The sequence below is a fragment of the Pelobates fuscus genome, chromosome 5, assembly GCF_036172605.1.
Source record: "Pelobates fuscus isolate aPelFus1 chromosome 5, aPelFus1.pri, whole genome shotgun sequence".
NCBI lineage: Eukaryota > Metazoa > Chordata > Amphibia > Anura > Pelobatidae > Pelobates > Pelobates fuscus.
Window position 1 is genome coordinate 92,753,046 of NC_086321.1, and position 16,728 is coordinate 92,769,773.

The 16,728-nt window shown below is 35.5% G+C and overlaps 1 protein-coding gene across 1 annotated transcript in view; it reads left to right on the forward strand.

The window, feature by feature from the left end:
- The window catches only part of IPO11 (importin 11), a 417,607-nt gene that overhangs the window by 252,693 nt on the left and 148,186 nt on the right, over positions 1-16,728 (forward strand). The gene's annotated exons all lie outside the window — the stretch shown is intronic.

Here is a 16,728-nt window from a genome sequence, read left to right on the forward strand (position 1 = left end):
TCCGCCCCTACTTAACGCCAGATGCGACTAAAGTGTTGGTCCATTCCACTGTCCTTTCTCGCCTTGACTACTATAATCCGCTTCTCAGTGGTCTTACGTGCTCCCAACTTGCGCCGTTACAGTCCATAATAAATGCGGCAGCGAGGCTCATCTTCCTGTCCGCCCGCACCACCCGTGCCTCACCCTTCTGTCAGTCCCTACATTGGCTTCCTATAAAATATAGAGCTCAATTTAAAATTCTGGTTCTTGCTTTCAAATCTCTACATAATGCTACTCTCACCTATCTATCCTCCCTTATACACAAGTATGTCCTGTCTAGGCCCTTACGATCTGCTGAAGACTTACGTCTATCTTCTGTCCGTACTCCCACCTCTGATGCTCACCTTCAAGATTTCTCGAGGGCTGCACCATTCCTGTGGAACTCACTTCCCTCCTCCGTTAGATGCTCACACAGTCTCCACTACTTAAAAAAATCTTTAAAAACCCACTTCTTCATAAAAGCGTATCAATTAAATTGTTAATAGCTCCTGACTGATTCCTCTTCTGCAACTGTCACTAGTCTAATACTATCCTTACCTTTTTGTGTCATTTTACCCCACTCCCTCTAGCATGTAAGCTCATTGAGCAGGGCCCTCAACCCCTCTGTTCCTGTGTGTCCAACTTGTCTGGTTATAACTACATGTCTGTTCGTCCACCCATTGTAAAGCGCTGCGGAATTTGATGGCGCTATATAAATAACATAATAATAATAATAATAATATATAGATATACGTACACATACATTCTGATTATAAAAAATGCTGTGTTTTCTTCTTGTGTGTTTCTAATATGTGGTTAAAGGGCAACTGTTAGCAAAATTTTACTTCTGTTTTTTTTTTTTAAAACGTTTATTACATTTAATTAAACTTTAATGATTTTTAATATATATATATATTTTTTTTAAGTAATGGATATAAAATGTCACTTTTTTATAATGTTGAGAAGCCATGTCCGGTTAGATTCTACTGTTATTTGACTGATTTCTGGTCAACCTAACTTGCCTGCTGTTGCAAATACTCTGTGTGAAATTGCAGCCGAATCCTGTCTTAGGTTGAGCAGCAGTTGGTCACAAACCAGTAGTGTCCGACCCCTGAACAGTAAACAATGTGAAATTTTATGAAAAAAATTAAATACACATCATTTAAAAAAATATTAAGTTTCATTAAACTGAACTTGGTCTGTTTTGCAACTAATCTCTGTTGCTATTTTCAGAATTGTTATGAATGTTTTTCCTTGTTTTTCACAAATTCATTTATGCTACTACAAGTAGATACTGGGCACCATAACCACTTCAACTCCCTGAAGCGCTATCCCAAGGTTCATTGCTAAATGGTTTCAGTACAATTTAACAGTGAAGTGGAGTCCCTATCACATAAGGCAGAGCATACTTCTAGCTTAGCCATTTCATCCTTTGGGAGGTATTCTTTTCGCCAGTTTCTTTCAAAGTTTGTGCGATTAAATATTTTTAAATGGAATGAATGTGATATGTAGAATTTAAAGTGTGTTAACCTGTATTATTTATTCATATTAAATTGTAGGACTTCTAAAAAAAACCTTTAAAAAACAAGCGTTTTCTTTAGAAGTATTAAATATTGGGTGGATTCTTTAAACAGCCCAATCAGTTACTGAAAACTCAAAGGGAAGAAACAAATCTGATTTTATGTTTGGATGTGAAACATCTATAGTATAAAAGAACACCACATAAGTATAAAATAATGTACTTAAAGGGACACTATAGTCAGCAGAACAACTACAGCTTATTGTATTTGTTCTAGTGAGTCTAATCGTTCCCTTCAGGCTTTTTTTTTGCAGTAAACACTGTCTTTTCAGAGAAAATGCAATGTTTACATTACAGCCTAGCGATCCCTCCACTAGCCACTCCTCAGATGGCTACCTGAGGTGCTTCCTGGGGCAGAGGACACTCCCTCTGCATGGAGAGTCTGAATTTTCCTCTGAGGGGATGCTGATTAGCCAGGGCTGTGTTTGGCTTGTTCTGGCTCTGCACCTAATCTCCTCCTTGATAGTCTCAGCCAATCCTATGTGAAAGTTCAGAACAACACTTCTGATGATGTCAGCCAAGCAGGCAGATCAGAGGCAATATTTAAGTGGGTAATGGAGGTCAGGGGGCTAGATGGTGGTTTTAACACTATTAGGTCAGGAATACATGTTTGTGTTTCTGATCCTATAGTGTTCCTTTAAACTACAGACATGCGTTTAAAAAAAATAAAAAAAGACAACTAAGTAAAAAGTCTACAGTGAATGAAAAAATGGTTTACTTTACTAAAGGAAGCTCATCCCTCATAGTCAGGGTGTACAATGATGAGTGTCCAACTTTGCCTATAAGATATACAGAACAGTCCAAAGTAATTTGCTCTTTAAAGTGGTTAACACTTATTAATTATTATTCACATTCATAAACCAACCCATCATATTTAGTACTTATTTTTGCAAATTAGACACATCTAATGACTGCTGAACTCTACAGAGATACCAGAATGTGGACATTTTTCTTGTTGCTACTCTGCCAAGCTTTCATGTGATGATAAAAAATGCATTTAACTTTAGTTTTTAAATCCAACCATATTTCTAATTATTTACATTTTATATGTTTACATTACTCCATGGCTCTAGAGCAGGGGTAGGCAACCTACGGCACTAGTGCCATGCACGGCACTCGAGGTGTCTTTCCACGGCACTCAAGGCTGCTAGAGCCAAACAGGGTCTGGCCTATCAGGAGTCTCAGTGAAACTTCAGATATCTGCTAATACAAAGAGGTAGTGAAGGACAATCCTCAATTTATGCATTGCAGCACTTAGAGGAAGTGATCTCAGATCACTTCCTCCTAGCACTTGTGAATGGGAATCCACACTGTAGTAGAGCAGCCCACAGCTGATGTTGCAGCTCCTGTCCTTGACCTGTACCTGCCCAGGCTGGTCCCCACTGGAAACCAGGGAAGCCACCCACACTGCTAGATATACACAGACCTGCAGAATAAGCCTCCCCTCAGACAAATAATACGAACAGCCCACACACAAACATACACACAATCCCCACAAACGCAACACCACTAACAATCTACATACATGCACACAATCCCACATGCAGCCTCTCACGTGCAAAACCCCAAACAGCCCCCATACACTACCTAACACACAATGTTACATATCCATCTACACACAATTCCACAAGCAGCCCTCATACACAGCCGACATTCATATGTATCATACACGATACCATAAACTACTAATGAACATATACAATATAATAGCTCATATACGCACAAATACAACGATACAAAGCAATTACAATATAAATAACACAAGCAGAATACGGCAGCATGCACACCTCAATTTAAAAAAATAGGATCGTCAGGGACGTTTAAAGGAATTTGGGGGCCCCAAGCAAAATGGACATGACAATTGCTTGGTTAGCTTGCCTGGTAACGACGGGCCTGAGGATCGGCACGCTACGGGACATCACAATCCTATATCGGCACAGTGCTGCTAAAAGGTTGCCTACCCCTGCTCTAGAGTATAGAAATGCCAAACTGATATTGATTTATTCAAGATAATGAAATGAATATTTGAGTGGTTGATGAAATGTGAACTGATGATCCCTATGTATAAAATGCAGCTCATGTATAAAATGTGTGCACTAGGCTGTAAACATAACATTTATTTTTATCCATCTGAAAATGAATGCAATACATTAACAACCAAAACATGGGTTCTGTTGTTGGTTGCACCTTTATTATGACTTTTCATAATTTTCTGGCATTTATTTTGTCAAATAATTTTGAAACTAATCCAATAAATTATTTATAGGCAATCAAGATAATACAATTAGCATACTTTTAATACTAAATTCAGAAGAATTAGCGGACACATTTATATTTTTACGACAATAGTTTAATCTCATAATTCTGTCCCGTTTCAATTATTTATCTATATTATTTCTTTAAGTTTCTATCAAATAAATAATATAACAAAGAAGAAAATACGTAGGTGGAGAATACTTTTAGTGTGACACAAATGCAAAAAGGCTAATAATGTAATGACACGCAGGACCTGGGAGAAGTTGCAAAGCAGAAAGAGTAGATAAGTATTAAAGTGTATCTCAAGTATTTAACCAGAAATGTGGGAAAATAATTAACTGTGGAGGAGTTAGGGCCAAAACAAGGGACCAAAGGATCTAGACAACCACATGACAGGTTGTCAAGGTGAGTATAATAACCCTCCATGCAATGCTTAAACCTATGCTATCCAAATAGAGAAACAAGAGAGAGTACCATATTACTGGACATTAGAGTGGCCAGGCTTAACACAATGCCTATAGTGGGTGAAATAGCAAGATTCCAAAAGTACACTATAACGATAAGCCGGGTCACGGAGTATGTATAACAGTAGTCAGACAAGACAAACAAGGAATTTTCAGAATAAGTAACACATTATTGGGATCACATAGAAACCACACCAGGGAACTGACCAGATGGAAAGCTTAAGTATTTATAGGCCTGGGGTATTAGGGTACATTTATTCTACCCACTCAGGGAATGTTTGTGTATAGCAAGCCCTTTTCAAACCAAATACAGGGAGTGCAGAATTATTAGGCAAGTTGTATTTTTGAGGATTAATTTTATTATTGAACAACAACCATGTTCTCAATGAACCCAAAAAACTCATTAATATCAAAGCTGAATATTTTTGGAAGTAGTTTTTAGTTTGTTTTTAGTTATAGCTATTTTAGGGGGATATCTGTGTGTGCATGTGACTATTACTGTGCATAATTATTAGGCAACTTAACAAAAAACAAATATATACCCATTTCAATTATTTATTTTTACCAGTGAAACCAATATAACATCTCAACATTCACAAATATACATTTCTGACATTCAAAAACATAACAAAAACAAATCAGTGACCAATATAGCCACCTTTCTTTGCAAGGACACTCAAAAGCCTGCCATCCATGGATTCTGTCAGTGTTTTGATCTGTTCACCATCAACATTGCATGCAGCAGCAACCACAGCCTCCCAGACACTGTTCAGAGAGGTGTACTGTTTTCCCTCCTAGTAAATCTCACATTTGATGATGGACCACAGGTTCTCAATGGGGTTCAGATCAGGTGAACAAGGAGGCCATGTCATTAGATTTTCTTCTTTTATACCCTTTCTTGCCAGCCACGCTGTGGAGTACTTGGACGCGTGGGATGGAGCATTGTCCTGCATGAAAATCATGTTTTTCTTGAAGGATGCAGACTTCTTCCTGTACCACTGCTTGAAGAAGGTGTCTTCCAGAAACTGGCAGTAGGACTGGGAGTTGAGCTTGACTCCATCCTCAACCCGAAAAGGCCCCACAAGCTCATCTTTGATGATACCAGCCCAAACCAGTACTCCACCTCCACCTTGCTGGCGTCTGAGTCGGACTGTAGCTCTCAGCCCTTTACCAATCCAGCCACGGGCCCATCCATCTGGCCCATCAAGACTCACTCTCATTTCATCAGTCCATAAAACCTTAGAAAAATCAGTCTTGAGATATTTCTTGGCCCAGTCTTGACGTTTCAGCTTGTGTGTCTTGTTCAGTGGTGGTCGTCTTTCAGCCTTTCTTACCTTGGCCATGTCTCTGAGTATTGCACACCTTGTGCTTTTGGGCACTCCAGTGATGTTGCAGCTCTGAAATATGGCCAAACTGGTGGCAAGTGGCATCTTGGCAGCTGCACGCTTGACTTTTCTCAGTTCATGGGCAGTTATTTTGCACCATGGTTTCTCCACACGCTTCTTGCGACCCTGTTGACTATTTTGAATGAAACGCTTGATTGTTCGATGATCACGCTTCAGAAGCTTTGCAATTTTAAGAGTGCTGCATCCCTCTGCAAGATATCTCACTATTTTTGACTTTTCTGAGCCTGTCAAGTCCTTCTTTTGACCCATTTTGCCAAAGGAAAGGAAGTTGCCTAATAATTATGCACACCTGATATAGGGTGTTGATGTCATTAGACCACACCCCTTCGCATTACAGAGATGCACATCACCTAATATGCTTAATTGGTAGTAGGCTTTCGAGTCTATACAGCTTGGAGTAAGACAACATGCATAAAGAGGATGATGTGGTCAAAATACTCATTTGCCTAATAATTCTGCACTCCCTGTACATCAAGCTTTAAAAGTGCCAATCATCACTGTGACAAACTCTCCTTTTTCTGTGAGGTTGCCACGGGTTTTTGGAGGGGCCTGTTTGCTTGCCTCCTACCCTGTGACTATGGGCCCTGCAATATAACTTGCCCAATACACTTTAAAAGGCTCCATTCATGTAATGTAAGTACTTTTGTACTCCACAAAGAGAGACCGACCACTGGCCCTAATTCCCTGGAACTGTTTGGGCATAAAGCCATGCTTGCAGCCGGTCAAAAAGAGACTTTCATAAAACATGTGAACCCCTGCTCTGATCTGGGTGATTTTTGGATATGTATGTTATGTTTTGTGGTATTTTCTGAGCTTTGTGAAAATGTGTTTTTTCTGCCTGGAGATAATTGAGTTACTTACAGGACTTACAAAAAAGGGGGGGGTTGTACTAGCGCTAATTTAGTGATTGTGATATAAGTGAATAAGCTGCTTCAACATAAAATTCTTATCTTTAAACAGTAGTGGAACAGTGAGATGTAAAGTGAAGCGCTGTATATTTAAACAATGTGAGGTATATAAATTTAGATAATACCTTAGTTTCATACATATAGGTCCATGTGTGACATATAGTACCTTGAAATAAAACACAGATAAAAACAAAATAGTGTATCCTGTGATATACAGAAATAGGTATAAAACGAAATAATTTCCCACTCACACTTTTAAGAGCTAATGGATATAGCTCAATAAAATCGCTTGTAGGATCCGTAAAGGCGATCCTAATCCCTTCTTTTTTTGGTGGGAGATCTTCCTCTTCCTTGGTTTCTAAAATCAGGAGAGGTATATGGTGCAGTACCTTAGATAGTATGTTTTAAAAGGGTAAAGTAAAAGGGTACTTACAAACCCAGAGCCATCCAAATCGGCTCTGATCAAGGGCGTATGTGGTTAAGGACCACAATCCTTCTTTGTGCAAATGAAAGCAGCAGGAACAATGCCAGTGGTGTTTAAAAAATATATATAAATACTTTATTACATAAAACTATATAACATTATAAAAACACTTGACTAGGCATTAAAAAAGTCCAATTCCGGTGATTTCCAAATTCCCAGGACGCGTTTCGCTATATCAGCTTCATCAACTGGATGTACAAAAATGGAAAAGTCTTCATTTTCCTCCTTGGACCTGTTCCTGCTTATATACTCTTCTTAAATCCGTAATGTCAGTCCTGCTTGTAAATTCGCGGGTGATTCCCATGGAAACGGTGACGCCTTGCGTTTCAAGCCTCACTTTCAGTCCATTTCCTTGGTTTCGCCGTCATTTCCGGTCACATGGGGATATGCCAATGTGTCATGCGTTCCAATTTGCGGTTCATTAGGACCGCATTTCCGGTAAAATATAATGTATAGGTGAAATCGTAAAAAGAACAGTCTTTCTAACAATTTTTCATAACTATGTACAATCATTTTGTTTTAACTTAAATCCCAAGCCATTACCTTATTTCACCATATGGCTATCGATAAAAAGTATAGTGGCATATTATATATGCATGCAATTTTCTATTAAAAAGATAATAAAGATGTATAATATCTTGTGGAAGAGCAAATCATTTCATTATTTCGGCATATAACTTAATCTAGATATAGTATATAGGATGATTTCCTATACATACAGTAAATGTTAAAGGGATAGTATAAAATATATTTTTATAGAGAGTGACTTCTAAAGTGCGTAAATCTTAATCCATTTAAAAAGGCTAAATATAAAATTATTTTATAAAAGTAAAAATTATGTCATTTAAGAAATTAAAAAGAATTGAAAAATAGATGAAAATCTAACTTTAAAATTCTATTTTAAAAAATGGCACATCTCGAAATCTGTATTAAGACCATAGGGAATAAGTGTATTTAATTTAAAAATCCATTCCATTTCATTTTTGCTTAGTTTGGTATCGAAATCTCCTCCTCTCCAATCTTTTTCTAGCTTTTTTATTCCCAAGAATTTCGTATCTTTCATTTCACAATTGTGGTATGTTTTATAGTGAGCAGAGACACTATGATTTTCAAAACCCTTTACTATGTTTCTTCCATGTTCTTCGATTCGAGTATGTAATGCCCTTGTGGTTTTACCGACATATTGTAAACCACAAGGGCATATCATTAAGTATATGAGATTATTTGAATGGCATGTCAGAAATTCTTTGATTTGATACTCTATTCCCTCTCTGCTAAAGAAATGTTTTATGTGTCTTTTCTTATTTACGGTCCTCTTACAGGCCAGGCAATGACCGCACCCAAAAAAACCTTTTTCCGTGTTTAAAAAAGTGCTAGTTTTTCTTTTCTCTTTTATAAAACTTGATGTGAGGGCGGTGCGGAGATTGCTGACTCCTCTATGTATAAAACGAGGTCTTTCTGGGAGAAAAGTTTTGGCAATAGGGTCTTGTAAAAGAATGGGCCAGAATCTTGAAATTATTTTTCTAACTTTATAATTTTCAGTGCTAAAGTTGCATACAAATGGTATATCTTTGAAGTCTTCTTCTTTTTTCTCTTTATATTTTAATAAATTTTCCCTTTCTACTTCCTTTACCAGCTTTCTATCATTTTCTAATTTTTCTTCTTCGTACCCTTTCTCCAGAAAGTCTTGTTTAATTTTGTTTGATTGAATTTCAAAGGTTTTAGGGTCGGTGCAATTGCGCCGTATGCGTAGGAATTGACCTTTGGGGGCATTTTCAAGCCATGGGGCAAAATGGCAGCTATCTCTCCCTATGTAGCTGTTGGCTTCTACTGTTTTAAAATAGTTTTTAGTCTTTATTTTATTGTTCTCTATATATATGTGTAAATCCAAAAATACAATCTCTGACTTACTCCAGTTGTTAGTGAGTTTTATTCCCCATGAATTAGTGTTTAAATAGTTTAGAAATTCTTTCAGATCACTTTCTTCTCCCTCCCATATGAAAAAAATTTCGTCAATGTACCGGCCATAGGTAACCAAGTTCCTCCTCCAGCTATGTTGCCCATAAACAAACGATTCTTCCCAGTGGGCCATAAATAAATTGGCATAGCTGGGGGCGAACTTGGTTCCCATGGCCGTTCCATTTGTCTGGAGAAAAAACTCCTCTCCATACCAGAAGAAGTTATTTTTGAGAATGAGGTCTATTCCTTCCAAAATATATTCTATTTTTACTTCCGTCAGGTCTGAAAAATGGTTTAAAAAGAATTTTACTGCATTTTGTCCATAAGAATGAGGTATATTACTATAAAGTGCAGTGACATCGCTAGTGACTAAAAAGCAATCTGGATTCCAAGTGCATTCTTTTAGAATATTTAAAATGGTAATCGTGTCTTTTATATATGAGGTAGTTGCTTTGACGAGGGGTTGTAGATGGATGTCTACAAAATGGGATAGTCTACTTGATACTGAGTCTATCCCAGCCACTATAGGTCTTCCCGGGGGGTTGTTAACATCTTTATGTACCTTTGGTAAAAAATAAAATACCGGTATTTTAGGGTGTTTAATATTTAAAAAACTGAATTCTTTTTCATTAAGGATTTCGAGTTCTTTACCTTTATTAAAAATTTTTAAAAATACTTCATTTATATCTTTATTGGGGTTATAATTTAGTTTTTTATATGTCTGTTCATCGGCTAATATTCTTTCGGCTTCTTTGCAATATGATTCCTTGGACATTAAAACTATCCCCCCTCCCTTATCCGCTGGCTTAATTACAAGGTTAGTATCTGATTTTAAATCCCTGAATGCTTTTCTTTCCTGAGTCGTAAGGTTATTGTTAAAATTGTCCCGTTTTTCTAATTTTTTTATTTCAGTTAATACCATTGTCTCAAATGTCACCATTTTTTCTGAGATCATTTGTTTTGGGTAAAATGATGATTTTTCTCTCAATTTTGTGTGTCTAGATTCCTCTTCCTTATTGTATTGGGTTTCTACTGGATTTTTTAAAAAAAAATTTTTTAGACAGATATTTCTTTTAAATTTGTTCAAGTCTATATAAAATTCAAACTGATTCAAAGGTTTATTTGGTGCAAATTTTAATCCTTTTGCTAGCACTCTTTTATGGTGTTCAGTTAGAGTTTTTTGGCTTAAATTAAAAATACCTTTTATGGGATTTGACTTCTCTGTATTCGCTCTCTTTTTTCTTTTTTGGATAAGTTTACCTCCTCTGGTTCCTCTACACTCGAATTTCTCCGTCTTTTGTAAGGTGTCAAAGTGTTTGGAGTATTTTCTCTTTTGTACCTCTCTTTTCCCTTGCTCTTCCAAAAATCCTGATCTTCAAATTCATCTAGAATTTGGAATCTGTTGCTAGTGGGTAAAGGTTCATCCTTTCTGTAGTAAGTGGGTCTTTTATACGGGGTCCTGTCTCTATTTTCTCTTCTATTATTTCTCTCTTTTGGTCGTGCTTCCTCAAATCTGTGTCCTTCTCTATTTCTTTCTCTTGATTGTTCATTGTACATAGATCTCTTTTTATAGTCGTTTCTTTCCCATAACTTTTCTTTATATATGGGTTGCCTTCCTTCTCTCTCTTCCCCATGATTGTCCCTATTTCTAAAATTATATGTTCTGGGTTTAAAATTATCCCAATTTCTAACAGGGTTTTGTTCATAGTTTTTCCTATAGTTGTGGGGTTTGTAATCCCTGTATTTTGTATGGGCCCTACTATCTATGTTCTCTCTTTGATGGTATGAGGTAGTTCTATGGTTGAAAGGTGCTTTTGGGTTTTCCCTTATTTCAGGATCTTTATTTTGATGGTTATATTTGGAGAATGTTCTAACCTGTTTAGTTTTGTAATCCTCAATATCTCTCAAGTATTTGCTTTTTTTTGTATTAATGATTTCTTTCTCTAATATGTCTAGATTTTCTTTGATTTCTTGTGTCATATCATCAAATTGTTCCTGATTTAGTTTATTAAGGATAGCATTTTGATTTTTATTTATCTCCAAATCGAGTTCCTTTAGGTATTCCTTCCTTCTTTTTATTATAAGGTTCATGGAGGTTATGGAAAAATTTTCCAGCATGCAGTTCCACTCCTCCATGAAACTTTCTACATCTTTATCAAATGTTGGGGTCTTAAAATACCTTAAACCCCTAGGAGTTATGCCTTCTTTCAAATATTTTTCCAATGTAGCTATTTCCCATTTTATTTTTAGTTCTTTTTGCAATAATTTTTCTAATTGCTCATCATTATATGCTATTTTTTGTCTAATGCATTGTGGATCTGTCCATTTTGCTATTTCTGTTTCCATATCTAGATATGTTTTGTTCCTTGTGTCAAACAGTGACATATTTAATCTAAGAGCGGCTAAGTACAAATAGTAAAAAGATAAGAAAAATTACCACAGTTCAAATCTAACAAAAAAGGGGGGGGTTGTACTAGCGCTAATTTAGTGATTGTGATATAAGTGAATAAGCTGCTTCAACATAAAATTCTTATCTTTAAACAGTAGTGGAACAGTGAGATGTAAAGTGAAGCGCTGTATATTTAAACAATGTGAGGTATATAAATTTAGATAATACCTTAGTTTCATACATATAGGTCCATGTGTGACATATAGTACCTTGAAATAAAACACAGATAAAAACAAAATAGTGTATCCTGTGATATACAGAAATAGGTATAAAACGAAATAATTTCCCACTCACACTTTTAAGAGCTAATGGATATAGCTCAATAAAATCGCTTGTAGGATCCGTAAAGGCGATCCTAATCCCTTCTTTTTTTGGTGGGAGATCTTCCTCTTCCTTGGTTTCTAAAATCAGGAGGGGTATATGGTGCAGTACCTTAGATAGTATGTTTTAAAAGGGTAAAGTAAAAGGGTACTTACAAACCCAGAGCCATCCAAATCGGCTCTGATCAAGGGCGTATGTGGTTAAGGACCACAATCCTTCTTTGTGCAAATGAAAGCAGCAGGAACAATGCCAGTGGTGTTTAAAAATATATATAAATACTTTATTACATAAAACTATATAACATTATAAAAACACTTGACTAGGCATTAAAAAAGTCCAATTCCGGTGATTTCCAAATTCCCAGGACGCGTTTCGCTATGCCAATTTATTTATGGCCCACTGGGAAGAATCGTTTGTTTATGGGCAACATAGCTGGAGGAGGAACTTGGTTACCTATGGCCGGTACATTGACGACATTTTTTTCATATGGGAGGGAGAAGAAAGTGATCTGAAAGAATTTCTAAACTATTTAAACACTAATTCATGGGGAATAAAACTCACTAACAACTGGAGTAAGTCAGAGATTGTATTTTTGGATTTACACATATATATAGAGAACAATAAAATAAAGACTAAAAACTATTTTAAAACAGTAGAAGCCAACAGCTACATAGGGAGAGATAGCTGCCATTTTGCCCCATGGCTTGAAAATGCCCCCAAAGGTCAATTCCTACGCATACGGCGCAATTGCACCGACCCTAAAACCTTTGAAATTCAATCAAACAAAATTAAACAAGACTTTCTGGAGAAAGGGTACGAAGAAGAAAAATTAGAAAATGATAGAAAGCTGGTAAAGGAAGTAGAAAGGGAAAATTTATTAAAATATAAAGAGAAAAAAGAAGAAGACTTCAAAGATATACCATTTGTATGCAACTTTAGCACTGAAAATTATAAAGTTAGAAAAATAATTTCAAGATTCTGGCCCATTCTTTTACAAGACCCTATTGCCAAAACTTTTCTCCCAGAAAGACCTCGTTTTATACATAGAGGAGTCAGCAATCTCCGCACCGCCCTCACATCAAGTTTTATAAAAGAGAAAAGAAAAACTAGCACTTTTTTAAACACGGAAAAAGGTTTTTTTGGGTGCGGTCATTGCCTGGCCTGTAAGAGGACCGTAAATAAGAAAAGACACATAAAACATTTCTTTAGCAGAGAGGGAATAGAGTATCAAATCAAAGAATTTCTGACATGCCATTCAAATAATCTCATATACTTAATGATATGCCCTTGTGGTTTACAATATGTCGGTAAAACCACAAGGGCATTACATACTCGAATCGAAGAACATGGAAGAAACATAGTAAAGGGTTTTGAAAATCATAGTGTCTCTGCTCACTATAAAACATACCACAATTGTGAAATGAAAGATACGAAATTCTTGGGAATAAAAAAGCTAGAAAAAGATTGGAGAGGAGGAGATTTCGATACCAAACTAAGCAAAAATGAAATGGAATGGATTTTTAAATTAAATACACTTATTCCCTATGGTCTTAATACAGATTTCGAGATGTGCCATTTTTTAAAATAGAATTTTAAAGTTAGATTTTCATCTATTTTTCAATTCTTTTTAATTTCTTAAATGACATAATTTTTACTTTTATAAAATAATTTTATATTTAGCCTTTTTAAATGGATTAAGATTTACGCACTTTAGAAGTCACTCTCTATAAAAATATATTTTATACTATCCCTTTAACATTTACTGTATGTATAGGAAATCATCCTATATACTATATCTAGATTAAGTTATATGCCGAAATAATGAAATGATTTGCTCTTCCACAAGATATTATACATCTTTATTATCTTTTTAATAGAAAATTGCATGCATATATAATATGCCACTATACTTTTTATCGATAGCCATATGGTGAAATAAGGTAATGGCTTGGGATTTAAGTTAAAACAAAATGATTGTACATAGTTATGAAAAATTGTTAGAAAGACTGTTCTTTTTACGATTTCACCTATACATTATATTTTACCGGAAATGCGGTCCTAATGAACCGCAAATTGGAACGCATGACACATTGGCATATCCCCATGTGACCGGAAATGACGGCGAAACCAAGGAAATGGACTGAAAGTGAGGCTTGAAACGCAAGGCGTCACCGTTTCCATGGGAATCACCCGCGAATTTACAAGCAGGACTGACATTACGGATTTAAGAAGAGTATATAAGCAGGAACAGGTCCAAGGAGGAAAATGAAGACTTTTCCATTTTTGTACATCCAGTTGATGAAGCTGATATAGCGAAACGCGTCCTGGGAATTTGGAAATCACCGGAATTGGACTTTTTTAATGCCTAGTCAAGTGTTTTTATAATGTTATATAGTTTTATGTAATAAAGTATTTATATATATTTTTAAACACCACTGGCATTGTTCCTGCTGCTTTCATTTGCACAAAGAAGGATTGTGGTCCTTAACCACATACGCCCTTGATCAGAGCCGATTTGGATGGCTCTGGGTTTGTAAGTACCCTTTTACTTTACCCTTTTAAAACATACTATCTAAGGTACTGCACCATATACCTCTCCTGATTTTAGAAACCAAGGAAGAGGAAGATCTCCCACCAAAAAAAGAAGGGATTAGGATCGCCTTTACGGATCCTACAAGCGATTTTATTGAGCTATATCCATTAGCTCTTAAAAGTGTGAGTGGGAAATTATTTCGTTTTATACCTATTTCTGTATATCACAGGATACACTATTTTGTTTTTATCTGTGTTTTATTTCAAGGTACTATATGTCACACATGGACCTATATGTATGAAACTAAGGTATTATCTAAATTTATATACCTCACATTGTTTAAATATACAGCGCTTCACTTTACATCTCACTGTTCCACTACTGTTTAAAGATAAGAATTTTATGTTGAAGCAGCTTATTCACTTATATCACAATCACTAAATTAGCGCTAGTACAACCCCCCCCTTTTTTGTTAGATTTGAACTGTGGTAATTTTTCTTATCTTTTTACTATTTGTACTTAGCCGCTCTTAGATTAAATATGTCACTGTTTGACACAAGGAACAAAACATATCTAGATATGGAAACAGAAATAGCAAAATGGACAGATCCACAATGCATTAGACAAAAAATAGCATATAATGATGAGCAATTAGAAAAATTATTGCAAAAAGAACTAAAAATAAAATGGGAAATAGCTACATTGGAAAAATATTTGAAAGAAGGCATAACTCCTAGGGGTTTAAGGTATTTTAAGACCCCAACATTTGATAAAGATGTAGAAAGTTTCATGGAGGAGTGGAACTGCATGCTGGAAAATTTTTCCATAACCTCCATGAACCTTATAATAAAAAGAAGGAAGGAATACCTAAAGGAACTCGATTTGGAGATAAATAAAAATCAAAATGCTATCCTTAATAAACTAAATCAGGAACAATTTGATGATATGACACAAGAAATCAAAGAAAATCTAGACATATTAGAGAAAGAAATCATTAATACAAAAAAAGCAAATACTTGAGAGATATTAAGGATTACAAAACTAAACAGGTTAGAACATTCTCCAAATATAACCATCAAAATAAAGATCCTGAAATAAGGGAAAACCCAAAAGCACCTTTCAACCATAGAACTACCTCATACCATCAAAGAGAGAACATAGATAGTAGGGCCCATACAAAATACAGGGATTACAAACCCCACAACTATAGGAAAAACTATGAACAAAACCCTGTTAGAAATTGGGATAATTTTAAACCCAGAACATATAATTTTAGAAATAGGGACAATCATGGGGAAGAGAGAGAAGGAAGGCAACCCATATATAAAGAAAAGTTATGGGAAAGAAACGACTATAAAAAGAGATCTATGTACAATGAACAATCAAGAGAAAGAAATAGAGAAGGACACAGATTTGAGGAAGCACGACCAAAAGAGAGAAATAATAGAAGAGAAAATAGAGACAGGACCCCGTATAAAAGACCCACTTACTACAGAAAGGATGAACCTTTACCCACTAGCAACAGATTCCAAATTCTAGATGAATTTGAAGATCAGGATTTTTGGAAGAGCAAGGGAAAAGAGAGGTACAAAAGAGAAAATACTCCAAACACTTTGACACCTTACAAAAGACGGAGAAATTCGAGTGTAGAGGAACCAGAGGAGGTAAACTTATCCAAAAAAGAAAAAAGAGAGCGAATACAGAGAAGTCAAATCCCATAAAAGGTATTTTTAATTTAAGCCAAAAAACTCTAACTGAACACCATAAAAGAGTGCTAGCAAAAGGATTAAAATTTGCACCAAATAAACCTTTGAATCAGTTTGAATTTTATATAGACTTGAACAAATTTAAAAGAAATATCTGTCTAAAAAAATTTTTTTAAAAAAATCCAGTAGAAACCCAATACAATAAGGAAGAGGAATCTAGACACACAAAATTGAGAGAAAAATCATCATTTTACCCAAAACAAATGATCTCAGAAAAAATGGTGACATTTGAGACAATGGTATTAACTGAAATAAAAAAATTAGAAAAACGGGACAATTTTAACAATAACCTTACGACTCAGGAAAGAAAAGCATTCAGGGATTTAAAATCAGATACTAACCTTGTAATTAAGCCAGCGGATAAGGGAGGGGGGATAGTTTTAATGTCCAAGGAATCATATTGCAAAGAAGCCGAAAGAATATTAGCCGATGAACAGACATATAAAAAACTAAATTATAACCCCAATAAAGATATAAATGAAGTATTTTTAAATTTTTTTAATAAAGGTAAAGAACTCGAAATCCTTAATGAAAAAGAATTCAGTTTTTTAAATATTAAACACCCTAAAATACCGGTATTTTATT